The sequence below is a fragment of the Rhinoderma darwinii genome, chromosome 13 (genome assembly GCF_050947455.1).
Source record: "Rhinoderma darwinii isolate aRhiDar2 chromosome 13, aRhiDar2.hap1, whole genome shotgun sequence".
In the NCBI taxonomy this organism is placed as follows: domain Eukaryota; kingdom Metazoa; phylum Chordata; class Amphibia; order Anura; family Rhinodermatidae; genus Rhinoderma; species Rhinoderma darwinii.
The window spans coordinates 28,578,865-28,598,175 of record NC_134699.1 but is presented as its reverse complement, the minus strand read 5'-3'; the positions used below and the strand labels follow the sequence as shown (position 1 = coordinate 28,598,175).

Below are 19,311 nucleotides of genomic sequence, written 5' to 3'. Positions count from 1 at the left end.
TATTCTTGTAGCTCATTATTTTGTATCTTGACTCTATGGTGAAGATTTTGTAGAATCTTAAGGTCCTTTTACACCAGCCAATTATTGGGCAAACGAGCGTCCACGGAACACTCGTTCCTGATAATTGCCCTGTGTAAATGATCAAGGCTGTTACACAGACCACATTATATGGAAAAGATTTCAAAAATTCTCAATTCACTATAGCACATTTAAAAGGAATATATACGCTAATTGTGCACACTGCCTGTTTTCTAAAAACAAATTAACATATAAAGACACACTGTCTCTGGAGACCCTCATTCATCACAATTAATCCTCTTCTCTCTATAGCAATTCCCTCATCCTCTTCCATAGGAGCCTCACAAGGGCCTGTGTTGTGTTTCACATCGCTAAATGTATATTATCAGCAACGTAACTAAGACAGCGCTCTGTAACTGTAGACGTTTCCAAGACCAATGGAGTTTAGAGCTGGTTTATTGTGCTAATTCATTTAGTGCTGATGTGTTAAATACATAGACAAACTGCAGAAGCACACAGATTTTTACGTAATGTATGACACTTAAAACACGAACCGACAGGAGGAATCTTAAAGGCATTGTATCATTAAAGTAAATTTTAATCCCTGTAGCTCAATTATTTACTTTCAAGGGTTCTCAAAGTAACAGCTATTTATCTTACACATTTCTACATAGTATGAAGACATAGACCAATTTTTCCATTTATATCCTGTTGTGTTGTCTATAGATGCAGGTCGGCATAGTGTTTACATGCATTCTATCAGGTACCAGGATTTACTTTCCACTATAGTAGGCTAATACTACCCATCATTTAAGTGGCATTACCTTTGTAAACTTATTATTTTTGTTTTATATGTTTTTATTATAGTTTCTTATTTTAAATAATTGAATGTTCTGTTAGGCTAAGTTCACACTACTGTCCTCTTCCGTTTAGGTCTCTTCCATCAGAAGAAGAGATGAACAAAAGTCCAAATGGAAAGCATCGCTTTCGTTTGAATTATCATTGATTTCAATGGTAAAATTTTTGTTTCAGATGCATCCATTTGCCTCCGTTCGCTAGATTTCCGTTTATTTCATGCAAGCAAAAGTGCAGTCTGCGGAAAGGTCTAACGGAACCCATGAACGGAACCCGATGCTAATGTGACTGAGGCCTAATAGTGGCCATTTTAGTGCCCCCTTTCCGAAGACTTTGCGCAAAATAAAAATGATATACTATTCAGGTTCTGTGGAAAGCTAAATGAGAACACCTATAGTTGCTACTATGGCTAAAATTATTAATTGTCATCATTGGAATTTTTTATAACAGAAATGGCTGAGCAAGATAACGTAAAATGGCCGAATGTAGTATTAAAGGTGTTGTCCAAGATTAGAAAAAACATGGCTGCGTTCTTCCAAAAACAGTGCTACACCTGTCAACAGGTTGTGTGTGGTATTGCAGCTAAGTCCCATTCACATCAATAGAGCAGATACCATACACAACCCATGGATAAGTGTGGTACCGTTTTTGGAAGAAAGCAGCCATGTTTTTCTAATCTGTTCACACTTGTGTTGAGAACCTTCATTGAGGGTCCGTCAGCCATTCCACTATTTTTAACAGCAAGAATAGTTGAACTTTGACAGAACCTCAATGCTCCCCATTAAAGTCAATGGGGTCTGTCAGTGTCGGTTTGGATCCATTGGAAAATGGATTAGTGAAAGTATCATGGCTTTCCTAAAAAAATGGAAGCCATGATGCTAGTCTGAACAGAGCCTTAATTATCTTCAAAGAATAAGAGAACTCAAACATATATTTCTATTTTTTTTTTTATCTTTCAGGGTGATGCTTTTTAAATATATCTGAATATAAACTTCCATCATTACTATTTATTGTATTACTATACTTAGCATTTCTTATCTGTTTAGTCCTGTAACCTTCTCAAATCTTCTATAATGGAGCCACCACACTATCCCTGAACTCTCACATTCATTTTTAACCCAACGTCATAGCTCTAGAAATGGTACAGTATAAAGAAAAAATAACTGTTTTAACAGAATTAGTTAGGCTGTGTTCACATCTCGATATGTGAACTTGTTTGACGCATGCGCCGGAAAAGCTTCTGCCACTGAACGTATCCATAGGCCCTCATTCACCCGATAGAGGCCAAAAGAGTGCCCTTTCGGGCTGGTATGCATCAGCATACCTTTTTTTTTTTTTAGCTGTATAGGAAAGCACAGCAGACTTTTGAACAACCTTGTATATTAAAGATGGCTGTACATGTCCTGACCCCACTGCTGTAATAGTTGACTGTACAGAAAATAGTTTGATGTGTCCATGTGAGTAAGTAACTGAAAATCTAGCTGCTCAACTTCTTTGGCCCACTTTGCTGACTTATATACTAATTAAAGTACATTATTAATATATTATAAAAGGAATTATAGCATTACATAGAATTCCAAGAAAAAATATTGTCTTACAGTTTCTAAAGTTTCAGGACAACTTCAATTGACAAGGCTTAGACGTCTAAACATCAAAGTCACATATCTCAGAGCAAATTAATCTGCCCTCATGCAACATTAAATTAGACTTTCCGTTTTTGTATGGAAAAATAAGTCTTAAAACCTTAATGTACATGGCATTATATAAACAAGAATAGTCTTAAGGCTAGTTAGAAGGGTTGACCTCTAAATTCTATGCACCTTACTTGGCCTCAGATAATTCAGAGAACAGCACAGTCAGTCCAGTCCCTGTAAACAATATTTTTTAGCTCTCTCTATGGTTTGTTTTTTCTGGCAACCAAAAGCTCAGAATGAATGCGCAGCTTGTGCTGCTTCGGTTAATAGAGTGGTTCATGGATTTTGGAGCAGAAGATCATTGGCGAGTGGGAGGGAGTGTCAAGAGCTGCCTACTTGTTGATGCAGGAAACCATAACAGAGACATCAGTCTATCCACGCCTAACAAAGGTACTGGTACGGATTTTACATAGATCTGTAACCTGATAAATAAAAGAGCACTTACCTCAAAATTCCTTCTGCAATGGTATCTTATCCAATGCATATCCAATCTAAACTTTTTAAACATACTAAGTCTTAACATTTACACTAAGAAACTGCACATATAGTAATATCCTATTGTATTGTTATCCTTATTATTTTCTTAAGGGTGAAATTCAAATAATAACATCAATGCTATTATATAATCCTTAAAATAACTCCAAAAGTTAATCTTCACTTTAAAAAAAAAAAATATGTGGGGCTTCCATACATTATGGCCTATTTCCATAGATTCCATAGATCTTTCCAAAAACGGCTAAGTGTATGTCCCTCAAGCTGTACAATAAAACTGCTATATTTGTTTAAAATACTTCATATCTTACATCGCTTTTCATGCAGTTATGTCCAAGGCCGTCAGTTATATTTACTTCTATTATACTCAAACAAGAGCAGAAACAAATGACTTCCTTGCTCACTATTCCCATTGAACTACATTTTTCATCATTCCTTGTTTGAGACATTTATTATGGATAAATAAACATCTTGCCACTGATATCAGATCCTGTTTCACACGCTACATGCCTAGAGGTGCAGGACCCTTTGGGCGATCAGGTGTTGTCCCATGTGAGCTAATATGGTTGACAGGATGTAGCGGTCAGACAGCTACTTCCTGTTCCAGAGAATGAAAGCATGTGGTGACTGAAGCTCAAATGGCTGCACATACAAGTGAAAATATGCACATAGTACAACAGATTTACTATGTTTTTCCACCACTTTCCCTTATTATTCATAATGCGAGGTGAAACCTGACAGTGTATACAAGTGTGACAAGTTTTCTTTAATTTAGGCACTACTTTAAAGAGGCTCTGTCACCAGATTTTGCAACCCCTATCTGCTATTGCAGCAGATAGGCGCTGCAATGTGGATTACAGTAACGTTTTTATTTTTAAAAAACGAGCATTTTTGGCCAAGTTATGACCATTTTTGTATTTATGCAAATGAGGCTTGCAAAAGTACAACTGGGCGTGTTGAAAAGTAAAAGTACAACTGGGCGTGTATTATGCGCATACATCGGGGCGTGTTTACTACTTTTACTAGCTGGGCGTTCTGATGAGAAGTATCATCCACTTCTCTTCAGAACGCCCAGCTTCTGGCAGTGCAGATCTGTGACGTCACTCACGGGTCCTGCATCGTGTCGGCCACATCGGCACCAGAGGCTACAGTTGATTCTGCAGCAGCATCAGCGTTTGCAGGTAAGTAGCTACATCGATTTACCTGCAAACGCCGATGCTGCTGCAGAATCATCTGTAGCCTCTGGTGCCGATGTGTCCTCGCTCGTCTGACACGATGCAGGACCTGTGAGTGACGACACAGCGTGATCTCTCGAGAACACGGCTGTGTCTGCACTGCCAGAAGCTGGGCGTTCTGAAGAGAAGAGGATGATACTTCTCATCAGAACGCCCAGCTAGTAAAAGTAGTAAAAACGCCCCGATGTACGCACATAATACATGCCCAGTTGTACATTTGCAAGCCTCATTTGCATAAATACAAAAATGGTCATAACTTGGCCAAAAATGCTCGTTTTTTAAAAATAAAAACGTTACTGTAATCTACATTGCAGCGCCGATCTGCTGCCATAGCAGATAGGGGTTGCAAAATCTGGTGACAGAGCCTCTTTAACAGACTGGCTCACCACTTGGACAATAGAAAGAGACACTGTGGGCTCTAAACTAATAGAAAGTAATATATATTTGTGTAACTTGCACACATTTTGTAAATGTATGACAGCTGATATTTGTATATGAACAGAATCAATGAAAATCCTATATACAAAATAATATTTGTCAGCCATAATGCAGCCCATGTGAAACACAACTAGCTCACTTTCCAGGAAACAATATCAATTCATATGGAATTTAGTTTGTCGCAAATCCGAACATACAAAATCATGCAAGTTTCAACAGGCTCTTAGCGTTCAGCACTTCTTGGAATCAAATTGTACTGATCTCAATGACGTGATTATAGGAAAATCTGTAAGAATTATAATCGCCTATTCATTAGAAACGTAATTTATTTTGGTGTTTCATATTTGAGAATATCATTCCTTTATGATTAATGTTGATAGTAAGTGCATATATAGCAGGCAGTTTGTGTAACATTTACCTGAGAGATGCCAAGTTTCAGCTCTAATGGCTCATTGACATGCTGATGTTCACATGAATAGCACTAGCGGCAATATATTAACCCCTAGAACACCAGAACATAAGACACATGTGCATGGCTTCAGCAGAAATGTAGCTAGATATACCAGCTTACTCAAGCAAGAACAGAATGGTTTTTACAGATTATTAGTTTCCTATGAAATTGGTGCTAATAGCGTCACCTACTTTCATGAGAAGCTGTGTTAAATAATAAAATTCTTTATGACCCCAGTAGGGGGAGCTCACTGCATACTGTTTTAGTATTGAGTTCAATTGGTGCTGTACAAGTTCATATGCAGTGAGCGCCCCCAAGTGACGGCTCAAGGCAAACAGAATTTTATCACGTAACTCTATGACTGTGTGAAGGGAAACAAGGGACTTGGAGCGCTGTATTAGAAAAACACATTTGTGGACCTATTTATATTTAATATAAGTAAATCATAGATAAACTTTCCTTTATGAAACACCTTAATTAACCAAAATATTAGGTGTCAGCCAAGGTTACTCACTGTCTGCAAATTCCTGGACAGCCCTTATTATGGGGAGGGTGCGGGCGTTGTCTCAATTTATTAATGAGTTGAATTGGAGCTGTATAATTCTCTATGCAGTGCGCTTCCCCCGGAATTTTATGTAACTTTATGTACAGAATTTTATGTAACTCTATGGCTATGGTGTCCTGTTTTATGAGCCAAAGCGAAGAGCCAATGAGTAAGAGCGGCTCCCATTCTGTCGGATCTATCCCATCCCTGAATTACATGATAGGCCATTCAACCCCATTAATACTAACATACTCCAGTAGATTTGGAATTCAAATAATGCGTAACTGGTATCAAACAACGGAAAAGTTGCAGTAAACCTTATAAGTGCGTCACCCATTTAATCCTGTCGTCACAGTCATTGCATTACTGCAGACTTCTTAAGATGCTGTATAGGACGTGCCCAATGGGAGTGGCATGTGATATTTTTAAGGGTTGTATGTGTCCCCTGGAAAACTAATTTCCATCCTCTGATGAGCAAAGACAAGCTAGGCCCCAATAAGGTACAGCAATGTATAGCTTAGAAAGTTGCTGAATCCCATTTATTTGATCAGTTAAACAAAATATGACGTAGTATGTAAAGAGGTCCATGTTTCCCTCACATCTAATTTAATTCCAACTTTCTTTCTGTTACTTGCTAATACATGATAAATTGCTTACATTTCTGAGTGTTCTGCAAAAATACTGAAATACATGTGGTTGGATATTGCACAACCTGCAACCGTCCACAGCTGCAGCTATATAGAGTCCTGTCTCCAGGTGTGCAGATCACTGGGGACTAATTAAAATCTGATAAAACCGAGAACGCCATCTCTGTTCCGAGCTCTCTCCCTCTTTTCATTTATGGTCTATTTATAAATGTTTATCATCTAAACATGCTTTCCTGCACTGGAATTTCCAAACCTTGTCGGACCTTTTCCTATAAACACAACATTCCAAATATGATTCCTCTGCCTGTTCTCAAAGCTCTCCAAAGCTTGAAAGGCCTTCCATGCCACTAGAAAGGTTGAATACCATGGTGCGAACTAGACTCTATTTCACAGTAAAATAATACTTTACATATCTTCGTCAAATCAGAATTGCAAATAAGAAATTAGCGTGAAATGGAAACAGACTGGTAGGACTGTAATGTTCAGTGAATGAACAACCAAATCTATCATATTCCTGCACACATGGCAGATCTTGCTTATGGATCTCAGGGTGCAATGTCAGGAGGAATATTCAATTGTATAGTCAAATTAAATACATTCCAGGTATTACTTACATGATACAGCACCCTGTCCATCTTAGGCTGGACAATCTGACCATTAGTGACCAGAACATAAAGTCCCCCATCCAATGGAGTAGATTTGTGGGGCTCAAGTCATTGTATGGAACAGTTTCTATTCAAGCCCTTGGAATATAAATTGTGTCAGTAGAGCCACAAGATGGACAAACACGCTATAGGTCTGTGGTCTGCAACCTGTGGGACTCCTGCTGTTGCGAAACTACAACTCCTAGCATGCTGTGACGTCCACGGGCTATCAAAGCATGCTTGGAGTTATAGTTTTGCAACAACTGGAGACCCATATGTTGCAGACCACTGCTATAGCTGAACATAAATATGTAAAAATGTATCTATATCTAGTTTATGGTAGATATATCTTCTGTAGTACTCAACCATTTGTATTAACACCTTGACGCACCATGATGTCCTGGTACGTCATGGTGGAGGGGGAGAAGTATGGAGTGGACTCACGTGCTGAGCCCGCTCCATACGCTGCGGGTGTCAGTTGTGTATTACAGCTGACACCCTACATTAACACTATTCCTGGCCGTTCAACCACTTAGATACAGCAGTCAATAGCGACCGCAGCATCTAAGCCATTAGAAAGAGGAGGGCAGCCCCCTCCGACAGCCCATCACCCCCCCACCAAGTGATCGCGGGGTGCCGATAGTTTTCATGGCAGCCCAAGGGTTTAATGAAGGCCCCCAGGTCTGCCTTCTTTCTTCCTCTGTTAAGCCCTGCCCTGCCTCTAACAGAAGCCTGTAAAAATGACTATACACTGAAATACATCAGTATTGCAGTATATTGAACCAGTGATCTGGTTCAAGTCCCCTAGGGGGACTAATAAAATTGTAAAAAAGTAAAATAAAGTTTGCAGTAGTAAAAATATAAATATATATAAAAAAAATCATACAAATAAAAGCTACAACTCGTCCCGCAAAAGAAAAAAGCCCTCACACCACTCAATCAATGGAAAAAAAAAAACTTACGGCTTTTAGAAAGTGGCGATGCAAATTTTTTTACTTTTTTTTAACAAATCGTTTCTTCTTTGTAAAAGTAGTAAAGCATTAAAAAAAAACTACATGAATTTGGCATCACGGTAATTGTATTGACCAGCAAAATAAAGTTAATTTGTTGTTTTTACCGCATGTTGAAAGATGTAAAAACGAAACCCCCCAAAACTTATGGCCAGTTTCCCAGTACGTTATATTGTACTTTAAATAGTGCTAATATTGAATGCCTGTAATGCTGCTTCTCTGCTGCTTTCATTTCTGTATGTGTTTCCCTTTGTTGTCTGGTCTTTGTGTTTTCGGAATTCTACTTGTTTTAAACTCTAGCAATTAATATCCCATAGGTATAAAGCTTTCTGGGACTGGTTTCCCTAAATATTGCACTACATCGCGGTTATAGCGATGATCCTCTTCATTTGCTGTGATTTTTTTTGATGTCCGGGAGGTTACCTCATAACTTGTTTCTTCATGTTATTTACAAAAATATATTGTAGAGTCTTGATGTTTTATTGCACTGCGTTGCAATATATTGTATATTTTTCTTATTTTAATAAAAATTGATGATAAAGAAAAAAATAAATAAATAGTGGCAATAGAAACTACAACTTTTCTTGCAGAAAACAAGCCTTGGAAAATAAAAAAGTTATGGTTTATGGAAGGCGGAGAGTGAAAAAAACTGAAAAACAAAATATGGCTGGGACTTCAAGGGGTTAATATGTGCACTAGGTGACAATGTGTTATTGATATTTATCTATAAGGCTTCAAATTATATTAGAAGAATGAATATGACAGCCGTTCATCATATATATATATATATATATATATATATATATAGCTGTTCTTAGAAATCCATTATGTTTCGATGCAAACCTACAAAAGAAACAAAAAATAACTATTCCCATTATAGATCAATGTCAAGGTTAAAAGATGTATCTAATTAAGTTGCTATAATTTCTTCTTTTGTATCCTAACTAGTGATTAAATCTCTGTCAGAAGTAGAAGATTAAAAGATTATCTAAAGACTGCTCCGAAATCTCTCCGTTTTTATTTTTCCCTTGGGTCTAAATTACTTCTTGTTACGGCATAAGACAAGTGTAGTGCCCGCTATGCTATTCCCATATTCATTGGAATCACAGATTTAAGGCTTACCAGCAACATGAGACTGTACTACAGAGCACTTTCTGTGCCTGTGCCAACTTCAGGAGTAATCAGCATTAGACTGGTCTTCACTGCTCTCGGTGCAGTACCAGGCAGACACACACATCCGCATTTTCACCGTACTGCAGGCTATTAAGCTGATTATATCAAATATGTAGGCTTGAAGTTTCCATTCCATTAATAAGTAATTACAGCCATGCCAGAGGGCTAGTTTGTTTTGTAAAGGATTCGGAGTACAAGAACTTGGTGTTTGCCAGAGAAACCCCTTCAATGCCAGGTTGGAAAATAAGCCTAAAAACAGACGACTAATTTAACAAAAGAAAAAACAGCCTAGGATATATTGCATTTTTTTTAACTAAATGATGATAAGATTACATATTGCCACTATCGAATCTTACAATCATTGATTTTTTAGTTTCCTTGCACTAACACATGTTCATTAAAAATCATCGATGGCCATTCCAGTATCGATTGGGATTGTCCCCAAATTTTAACATTGAATGACATATAACTTATACATTCAATCCTGCTCCCCTACTCCTTCTGTTCTACCTAAATGTCACTGAAGTTCTGGCAGTTGTGATATCACATTCATGAATCAGTAACTCGGAAGATCTTGCTTATGGATCTCGGGGTGCACTGTCTAGAGGAATATTCAATCTATTATATGGTCAAATTAATATATAGTATCACAGAATGGGAACTCTTCATAAAACATAGCCAAATACTCTAGGTAATTCTTTTGATACCCAAATACCCCTGACACAACCAGGGTTGAATTAATAAGCAACCCACAATTATCACCAGGAGTATCCACTCCAGAAAATTATATCTAGATGGCGTGGTACCATGCGCCACCAATGGACAAACTCCAGGGATACAAAAATTCTATCACACACAATTAGTGTAACTTCTAAACACCAAATATTGCATAAAATTACCACAACACTGATACTTCATAACCGTCCCAATGCGTTTCCCCAACCTACTTGCTTCATCAGGGGACAATACTGGACAATTTGTGTGTAATTGGAGACGTATGAAGGCATATATACATATTTAAGGAATATTTGATTGTATCCCCACACTTGTGCCAGATTACAACTCACAACTCCTGGGAGTAGAGATGACAGTTGGCTGAGGAAGGAACAGGTGGATGAAGATAGTCCATTTTACAAAACATGCTGGTTTGTAGAAGTTGTAGATGGAGGCTTGGCATTCCACATGGCCTGTGATGGCTTCCTCACGATATAAGCTGAGATCACGCCGTGCAGAAAAGGGGAGAAGCTGTATGACGCTGATAGGACAGCGTCATACAGCCAACACATGCACCGCCCCCAATGAAACCTCAAGCCCCTTTGGCTAGTATAGCCTAATTAGCATAATAAGAAAATGGCACCTAAGTCGGAAAGTAAAAAACTGATTGGGGCACAAATTACACTGCATCAGCGTGACAGCGCCTAGGACATGAGGTAGGAAATGTATCTTTACTGAACAAGTGACAGGTCCCCTTTAATACATGTAGGTTTATGCTTGCTGAACTTCACATATACTTTGGAGAACTGCAGTTACAGCAATTCCCTAGTATAAACATAGTAACTGAATTAAGTTAATAAGAAAAAACTGATGAAGACCACAGTGCGTAGTTGAAACGCGTTGCAGCAACTGAATTTTTATTGTTTTAATAGCACATTGAATAAAATCGTTGTATCAAACCCCGACGATTTTGTGAGGATACTAGTTCAAATTCACATCTGAGCGCCCATATAGAGGAGCAGTTTTTTCTTCCAAATTCGCATCACTTCAAAATCGCGAGGAGATGAGTTCCTGACACGAATTCACCCCATGCGGTTATGGCTCCAGAGGCAAGCACAGTGTGATCGAGTGTGTACAAGCTACAAAGCCAAGTTGTGCTGGCGACATTGCACAACTCACCAAGGTGAGCTCCATTCATAGCTACTTCCTATCCAACATATATCAGAACGATATCACCTTAGAGGAGCGCCGTTTTCTCTCTTTTTTTATCTTTTTCTCAAGGCATGAGTTAATAAAATTCCAGAATACAGACACCGCTTTTGGCACCTGTACTCTGCCAATAGAGAGTGAAGAACGGTTATTATGGAACATCACCACAACCCCTATCCTCTCTCCATTGAATTAATCCAATGCTAATACACCAGGGAGAGCAGCTGCTAGGAATTTACTTTTTCTGAGCCTGATCTTTCTTATTAGCCAAAAGCGTTCCTGCGTAGTATGAACATGGTGTCAGTAGTCTATACACTCTTGTCACCAGTAGTTGAGAAAGAAAACAATGTACAAAGGTTTAAAGTAAAATTCCACCTTTGATAAACATTGTCTACATTCCAGGAAACAAGCAAGGAATGAAATGTCTATGGAGATTTTTACTACATACTATATACCATATGTCTTCTGTAAATTAACATGTATTTTGCTTCTATTTGATCTTTTAACTCCTTCTCGTCGCAGCCATTTTTTTATTTTATTTTTTTCCTCCCCACCTTCCAAAAGCCATAACTTTTTTATTTTTCCATTAATATAGCCATATCAGGGCTTGCTTTTGCCAGACAAGTTGTAGTTTATCAAGGTACCATATAATGTACTACAAAACTAGAAAAAATCCATTAGTGGGGTGGAATGGGGAAAAAACAGTGATTCTTCCATTTTTTTTGTTTTGTTTTTACAGCCTTTACCATGCGGTAAAAATGACATGTTAACTTTATTCTTCGGGTTAATACAGTTATGGTGATACCAAATGTATCGTTTCTTTACTTTTACATGGAAAAAACTAATTGTTAAAAATAAAATGTGTTTTGTCTCGTATATTCTGAGAGCCATACCTTTTTTATTTTTGTGTTGATTGAGCGGTGTGGGGCCCTGTTATTTGCGGGATGAGCTGTAGTTTTTATTGGTACCATTTTGGGGTACATAAGACTTTTTAATTAGTTTTTTAACCTTTTTTTTGTGGGAGATGAGGTGAACAGAGATTCTGGCGTTTTACTTTTTCTTTTTTTACGGCATTAAAAATGCAGATTAAATAATGTTATATTGTAAAAGTTCGGACTTTGACAGAAGCAGCGATACCAGTTATGATATTTTTTGTTATTTTTTTACACTGCTTTTGGGGGAAAATGGGAAAGGTGTTTTTTTAACTTTTAATATTTTTTTGTATATAAACCAAAAAGTTAATTTAACAGGTTTATTACTTTTTCTTATTAGCTCCCCTAGGGGATTTGAACCAGCGATCGTTAGATCACTTGCACAATATAATGCAATAGTAATGTACTGTAGTATATTGTGTATGTTACAGGCTCCTATTAAGCCCTACATCACCAGCATCTTAAGGCCCTTTTACACGGACCAATTATCGGGCAAACGAGCCTCCATATGAACGCCTGTTCCCAATCATTGCCCTGTGTAAACAGGGCAACGATCAGCGATGAACGAGAAAACGCTTGTTCATCGGCTGATCGTATTGTTTATGCATGCTGAAGTATTAGGCCACGTTCAGACATGGCAGAATTGCTGTTGTATTTTGCTGCGGACAGTCCGCAGTGGAATTCTGCAGCAGTGGTTTTGTACATTTGTTTCTATACATTTTTTGGAAACTTCGTACAGACGTTGCAGAAATCAGGCTGCGGTTCAGAATTTTCCCACCGCAGCATGCACATTATGTTGCGAAGGAGCAGTGGAATTTCACTGCGGATTTCAGCCTTTGCAATGCAAAAACTGAAATCTGTGGCATGTCTGCTGTGATATGTGCAACGTCTGAATTATCTGTCAAATATGCAAATGTTGGTGCAGATTCGTTGCGTAATTACCCCGAATCTGCACCAACATTTGCAACGGAAAAAATTCTGCCAAGTGTGAACATGGCGTTATTTTTGTCGGCAGCACATCTCCCTGTGTTTAAAGGGAGATGTTCAGCCAACGTTATGGAACTGTATGGGGACGAGCAATTGCAATACATCATAGCTCCATGTCAAGCTGTGTAAGAGGACCCTTAGCCGTGAGCCCACTCCATACTTTGCCTCCTGATGGGAAGCGGTTAAACTATAGGTTGGCTCTCTAACCCACTGACAGAATCACCTCATGCGCTAGGCAAACATTTTTTAGATAGACAATGCATGATATTCCCAGCGAACCATAACCTCAAGGATTAGATAAACAAAACACAAAAATGGAACTTGCTTTTAAATTCTATGGCAGGTTGACAAGAATCTGTGTTTGAGAGAGCATTGTTATCTGCTCTCCATACTGTGTAATCAGATCCCAGCATGGCCTCATACACTCATTAATGCGAGGTTAATAAAATCAGGCCGTGTGTAATCTGATAATAGTCAGTGCTGCATCTGGTTTGGGAGAAATTCGGGCTGAAAACTGGCTACGCTTTGCTCCAGCATTAAAATCAAGTCCCTTGATTGTAAAAACCACATTTGGTGGACTAAACACAGATCAATACATATATGGAACTGCAAACTTGGTAAAAGGAGAGTCGCCATTTGACATACTACAGGGGTCAATAGAAGTTATTTTTTTATTCCAGGTATTTAGGCAAGTAAATATTGTCACCATTCACTACAATGGTTTAAAGAGGCTCTGTCACCAGATTATAAGTGCCCTGTCTCCTACATAATGTGATCGGCGCTGTAATGTAGATAACAGCAGTGGTTTTTATTTTGAAAAATAATTTTTTAGCAAGTTATAAACAATTTTACATTTATGCTAATTAGTTTCTTAATAGACAACTGGGCGTGTTTTTACTTCTTACCAACTGGGCGTTGTGAAGAGAAGTGTATGACGCTGACCAATCAGTGACTAATCAGTGACCAATCAGCGTCATACACTTCTCATTGTTCCAGCCCAGTTTCTTTCACTGCACAATCACACTGTAACAATGGGCTGGAACAATGAGAAGTGTATGATGCTGATTGGTCACTGATTGGTCAGCGTCATACACTTCTCTTCACAACGCCCAGTTGGTAAAAATTAAAAACACGCCAAGTTGTCTATTAACCCCTTAATGACCGGCCTATTTTGGACCTTAATGACCAAGCAATTTTTTACGTTTTTCAATCGTCGCATTCCAAGAGCTATAACCTTCTTATTTTTGCGTCGACATCGCTGTATAAGGTCTTGTTTTTTGCGGGACAAGTTGCACTTTTTAATAGCACCGTTTTTAGGTACATATTATTTATTGATTAACTTTTATTAACTTTTTTTTGGGGGGGAATAGAAAAAAATCGGACATTTCGCCACTCTTTTTTGCATCCTAAATCTACACCGTTTACCGTGTGATATAAATAACACAATAACTTTATTCAGCGGGTTGTTACGATTGCAACGATACCAAATTTGTATAGTTTTTGTATGTTTTACTATTTTTACACAGTAAAAACGCTTTTTTTTCAAAATTATTTGTTTTTGTGTCTCCATATTTGAAGAGCCGTAACGTTTTTATTTTTTCGCCGATGCGGTCGTATGAGGGCTTTTTTTTTGCGGGACGACTTGTAGTTTTTATTGGTACCATTTTGGAGTAGATGCGACTTTTTGATCACTTTTTATTACATTTTTTTAAAGTCAGTATTCACAGAAAACAGCAATTTTCCATAGTTTTTTATTTATTTTTTTACGGCGTTCACCGTGCGGGTTAAATAATGTAATAGATTTATACTCGGGGTCGTTGCGGACGCGGCGATACCAAATATGTGTAACTTTTTAACTTTATTTTGTTTTTTTAATAGTAAAGCAGTTTGTAAGGGGAAAAGCTGGGTTTTTCATTTTTTTTCAAATTTTTTTTCAAATTAACTTTATTAAACTTTTTTTTCACTTTTTTACTAGTCCCATTAGGGGACTATAATATGCGATTCTCCGATCGCTATTATAATACACTGCAATACTTCTGTATTGCAGTGTATTACTGCCTGTCCGTTTAACACGGACAGGCATCTGCTAGGTCATGCATGCGGCATGATCTAGCAGGCATTCACTCCAGGCAGCCTGGGGGTCTTTATTAGGCCCCCGGCTGCCATTACAGACACAGACACTCGGCGATCGTATCGCCGGGTGTCGGTGGGGGAGAGAGGGAGCTCCCTCCCTCTCTCCAAAACCACTCAGATGCGGTGCTCGCTATTGAGCACCGCATCTGAGGGATTAAACGGGTGAGATCGATACTAATATCGATCTCACACGGCAGAGCAGGGACGCTCCCAGCCCTCAGCTGCCTCTAGCAGCTGAGAGCAGGGAGATCTGACAGTTCCCTGCTCTGTAAACTTATTCCAATGCCGCGACGTAAAAAGTCTATGGCATCGGAATAAGGCCCGTTAGTGACCGACGTAGAAACACGATGGGCCGGTCACTAACGGGTTAAGAAACTAATTAACTAATTGTTTATAACTTGCTCAAAAATGATTGTTTTTCAAAATAAAAACCACGGTTGTCTACATTACAGGGCCGATCAGATTATGTAGGAGATAGGGCACTTATAGTCTGGTGACAGAGTTCTTGCCTTTAAAAATGGATTTAAGTTTCTGCATTGATGATCAGCACAACAGCACATCTTTTCCGATTTCCTCTTGTATGTTAAATGTATCAGATATAAAGATTTCATGTGTAACAGAATTATTAAACACATTTTAGGTCCGAGGGACCATATGAATGGTCCCTAGGACTAAGGTTTTAGTCTTCAGTCTTCACATTGCCATGTCCATGATGTCTGCATAGGTCATCCATCTTGATGCTAGTCAACCTCTTGCTCTTTTCCCAGTAACCCTTGTGAGCGCAAATGTCTTTGCCAGTGGACTGATCGGCAGCCCCTTCTCTCTATCAGTGCAGGATAGAGAGAAGGGACAGCCCTTTCTGTAATAAAAGTTAAAGAAATTCATACTTACCCAGCCGTTGTCTTGGTGACGCGTCCCTCTCTTCACATCCAGCCCGACATCCCTGGATGACGCGGCAGTCCATGTGACCGCTGCAGCCTGTGATTGACCTGTGATTGGCTGCAGCGGTCACATGGGCTGAAACGTCATCCAAGGACGGCCAGGACGTCGGGCCGGATGTCGAGAGGGACGCGTCACCAAGGCAACGGCCGGGAGACCGGACTGGAGGAAGCAGGAAGTTCTCGGTAAGTATGAACGTCTTTTATTTTTTACAGGTTGCTCTTTATTCTGATCGGTAGTCACTGTCCAGGGTGCTGAAAGAGTTACTGCCGATCAGTTAACTCTTTCAGCTCCCTGGACAGTGACTATTTACTGACGTCGCTTAGCAACGCTGCCGTAATGACGGGTGCACACATGTAGCCACCCGTCATTACGGGAGCTCCATAGACTTCTATGGACTGTCCGTGCCGTTATTACGGCCTGAAATAGGACATGTTCTATCTTTTTTAACGGCACGGGCACCTTCCCGTAAGAAAACGGGAAGGCACCCGTCGCCAATAGAAGTGTATGAGCCCGTTATTACGGGTCGTAATTACGACCCGTAATAATGGGAGTTTTTACGGTCGTGTGCATGAGGCCTTATCCTAATGCTTTTTCAACCTTCTCTACCTTTAACTGTTAAGACCCTTTTACACTGGCCAATTATCGGGCAAACAAGCGTTCATAGAACTCTAGAATTTCCAATCATTGCCTGGTGTAAACAGGGCAGTGATCAGCAGATAGCCGAGCAAACGCTCGTTTATCTGCTGATTGTATCGTTTTAAAAGTGTAAAATATTTTCGTTGTCGGCAGCACATTTTCTCTGTGTAAGCAGGGAGACGTGCTGCCGACATCATACAAATGTATAGGGACGAGTGATCGGAGCGCTAAGCCCCATACTAGCTCCTTGTGAAAGCAGCAAACGAGTGGCGGTGCCAGGACGGGCTGTGTAAGGCTATGTTCACACGGAGTATTTTGCAGGAGGAATATCTGCCTCAAATTTCCATTTGGAAGTTTGAGGCAGATTTTCCTCTCCCTGCACGCCGATTTTCACTGAGTTTTTCGTAGCGTTTTTCGCCCGCGGCCATTGAGCGCCGCGGGCATAAAACACCGTGAAATACGCTTTCTCTGCCTCCCATTGAAGTCAATGGGAGGTCAGAGGCGGAAGCGCCCGAAGATAGGGCATGTCGCTTCTTTGTCCCGCGAGGCAGTTTTACTGATCGCGGGAAAAAGACGCCGACGCCTCCCATTGAAATCAATGGGAGGCATTTTCGGGCCGTTTTTGACGAGTTTTGTGACGCGGTCTCCGCGTAAAAAAACTCATCAAAATACTCCGTGTGAACATAGCCTAAGGGGACCTTTAGGCTTGGGTTACATATATCAGTTGAGTCCGGACAGTTGTTTTTTTTCTGAGCCAGACGCAACTGATGACAAAGTTGTGCACAGTCAACGGTCCATAGCCGGACATAGCAGGGAGGCATTTAGTATCACAACTAATGCCAAAACTGTCCCTATGGGAGATCAGTTCTGGCACCAGTTTCCCTCCAATGTTTCTGTACCCGATGGAGGGAAACTAAACCAGATCAGACATAAGTGAAGGAGGCCTTAGTGATAACCACTGAGGACACTGTCAACATCTACAAGAGATTTATATGTTTTCCCACTGGTTCCTTCAACACTGCAAAACTTACTGCGGTTGACTGACCTCATATAACATGTTCTTGTATATGTGTAGGGATACTGTAGTTTATGAGACCTACGTGGTACAAGGCCTGTACAGTATGTTATATAAAATAATGGAAAATAAACTAAACAGATAATCTCAGGGGTTAAGATAAGTGAGATATGCTACTATAAAAGTTCTCATCCTACCCGTTAGACATGTTTACATTGATCGGTTAGTGCATCTCAAGTTTCTAGTTATTAAAATATCAGAAAATTTTCTACAAATAGAGGAGCTGAGTCTGAAATAGCACCTGGGCAAAAAAAATCAAGGCTCCATCAGCTACATCGACATAAAAATAAAAAGTCCTTATGGGGTTAAACCATGTCTATGATTTTTTTTTTTCAGCCATTGCCCGACTAAATAACTGAATATGTGACTTGGTTACTTTATTTGACTGAATTATAATCTACCTTGTCTTTTTGACTCCGTTCCGGTGGCACAGCCAGCGACCATCTTGCTAGTTATCTCATACTTTGTAATCTGATACTAGTTGACATGAAGCAGCCATTCTAGTGTCCTAGAACATAGTACAGCATGGAGGGAACAAAACTTTCTTTCTCCCCTTATCTGAAATTCTTATCAAATCATTATGACAGACCTACATTTTCCATTAAAAGGTGCAGTAGAGTCATGCCTGCCTGGAAATGATGGTTACATACACTTACACTTCACAGTTTTTATGTATTTGATCCCAAGTAAATCAATGTACTAGAAAATGCTTGGGAGCATATACTGTCTATCTTCACACATGTACAAAGCAATAACCATCACCCTGGCACCACTATTATACGAGAACCTTTCCAGACATGTATACAAGTATATAAAACAACCTCCATATTAACAAAACATTGGGTTGTATAATACTAACATGATGTATTTACATTGTTCATATATTCGTCTTCTCCCCCCTGCCACAGGCAGAACATGCAAATGACGTAGTCAGCCGACATTGTATAAATATTATGCAACTCCTGTCACACCAGTAACATTAATACCAGCAAAAATGCCAAACCTTAAAGGTTTTTTTTACATAATCATTATCTCATCGGTGGGGGGTCCGATCGCCGGGACCCCCACCGATCACGAGAACGGGCCTACCTTGCCGTTCCTGGAAGCCCCCCTTGGCAGCCCCATAGAAATAAATGGTGGGCGAAAAAAAATTCTGGCATGCTCCATCACACATAGCACCATACAACTGCGTACGGAGTCCCTACAGCTCGGTAATTCAGGGCTGCGGGGACTACATGTACCTCCGTGCACACTGCTCTATCATGTGCATGAAGCCTAAGGATCAATCAGTTGGACATTTGTGATATTTTTGTCTACACCCATATCTATTTCACTGCAATAACTTGCAACCTAGCAGTTAGCACGAAGACTTGTACAGTTAGAGTAAGAATTCGCATTTTGTTTGTGACATTGCATAGTAATGTTCATGGTCTTTCCAGGTGTTAATATTTAAGTTAGTGATGACTGCAGGCAACCTACAAA

General features: G+C 39.4%; 2 protein-coding genes across 8 annotated transcripts in view; one reads left to right on the top strand and one right to left on the bottom strand.

Annotated features, from left to right (window-relative positions):
• EZH1 (enhancer of zeste 1 polycomb repressive complex 2 subunit) overlaps positions 1–19,311 on the top strand; it is a 519,099-nt gene that overhangs the window by 42,560 nt on the left and 457,228 nt on the right. The window lies entirely within an intron of this gene.
• WNK4 (WNK lysine deficient protein kinase 4) overlaps positions 1–19,311 on the bottom strand; it is a 158,821-nt gene that overhangs the window by 48,781 nt on the left and 90,729 nt on the right. The gene's annotated exons all lie outside the window — the stretch shown is intronic.